The sequence below is a fragment of the Colobus angolensis genome, unplaced genomic scaffold, assembly GCF_000951035.1.
Source record: "Colobus angolensis palliatus isolate OR3802 unplaced genomic scaffold, Cang.pa_1.0 Scaffold101, whole genome shotgun sequence".
Taxonomy (NCBI): Eukaryota; Metazoa; Chordata; class Mammalia; order Primates; family Cercopithecidae; genus Colobus; species Colobus angolensis.
In genome coordinates, this window is record NW_012111031.1 from 6,941,737 (window position 1) to 6,943,070 (window position 1,334).

The window sequence follows — 1,334 nt, forward strand, 5'->3', positions numbered from 1 at the left end:
CACCATGTTGGCCAGGCTGGTCTTGAACTCCTGACCTCAGGTGATCCACCTGCCTCGGCCTCCCAAAGTGCTGGGATTACAGGCATGTGCCACTATGACTGGCTAATTTTTGTATTTTTAGTACAGACGGGGTTTCATCACATTGGCCAGGCTGATCTTGAACTCCTGACCTCAAATAATCTGCCCGCCTTGGCCTCCCAAAGTGTTGGGATTATAGGCATCAGCCACTGCACCTGGCTAATAAATGTTTGTTGAATAAAGCAACATAATTTAGAAAGTTTGGAAAGGGTCAGCATGTACGGTTTTTGAGAAAAGGAAATGGGTTAATGAATTGCAGAGAAGAAAGCTAAAGATGGGTAGAGTAGCTCCCCTTGGGCCAACTGTATATGAAATAAGACTAGGAACTTGTCTACCTTATACGATGTGAAGTGTTATTTTAAAGGTACCAAGATCAACTGATTCTCTGTACCCCAAAATAGCCCTCCTCCCATTGACCTGCTTGCACACCTGAAATTCCATTATTAACTATACATTCTTTTTTTTTCTTCTTTTTAGACACAGGGTCTTGCTCTCTTGCCCAGGCTGTAGGGAAGCGGTGCAATCATGGCTCACTGCAACCTTGACCTTCCCTTGACCTTCAAGTGATCCTCTCACTTCAGCCTTCTGAGTAGCTGGGACTACAGGCATGCGTTACCGTGCCCAGCTGATTTTTGTAATTTTTTGTAGAGATGGAGTTTCACCATGTTGCCTAGGCTGGTCTCAAACTCCTGGGCTCATGCAATCTGCCCACTCTGACCTTCCAAAGTGTTAGGATTACAGGCGTGAGCCACTGGGCCCAGGCCTACGTATCCACTCCTACCTGGGTATTGAGTATCAATGATTGGAAATATCACAAAAAGAGAGACAACCAGATATCTGTTACATACTTCCCGATGGAAAAACACACCACCGACTATGAAATGGCCTTGTCAAAAGATCAAACCTAAAGCTGATTGACATCCATATACCAAATTACAGCAACTATAGGGACAGAGGGTGTATTATACGACACTACGGTGATGCCATTGCCGAAGCCCTGACTGGGGAATTCTAAAGGACAAGCAACTTGAGTTTGTTTTTGTTTTTAACAAATACATTGAAAGAAAAAAAGAAAGAGAGAAATTCTAGATTAATAAGATATTTAAAAGATCAATGGGCCGGTAGCGGGGGCTCAAGCCTGTAATCCCAGCACTTTGGGAGGCTGAGACAGGCGGATCACGAGGTCAGGAGATCAAGACCATCCTGGCTAACACGGTGAAACCCCGTCTCTACTAAAAAATACAAAAAACTAGCCG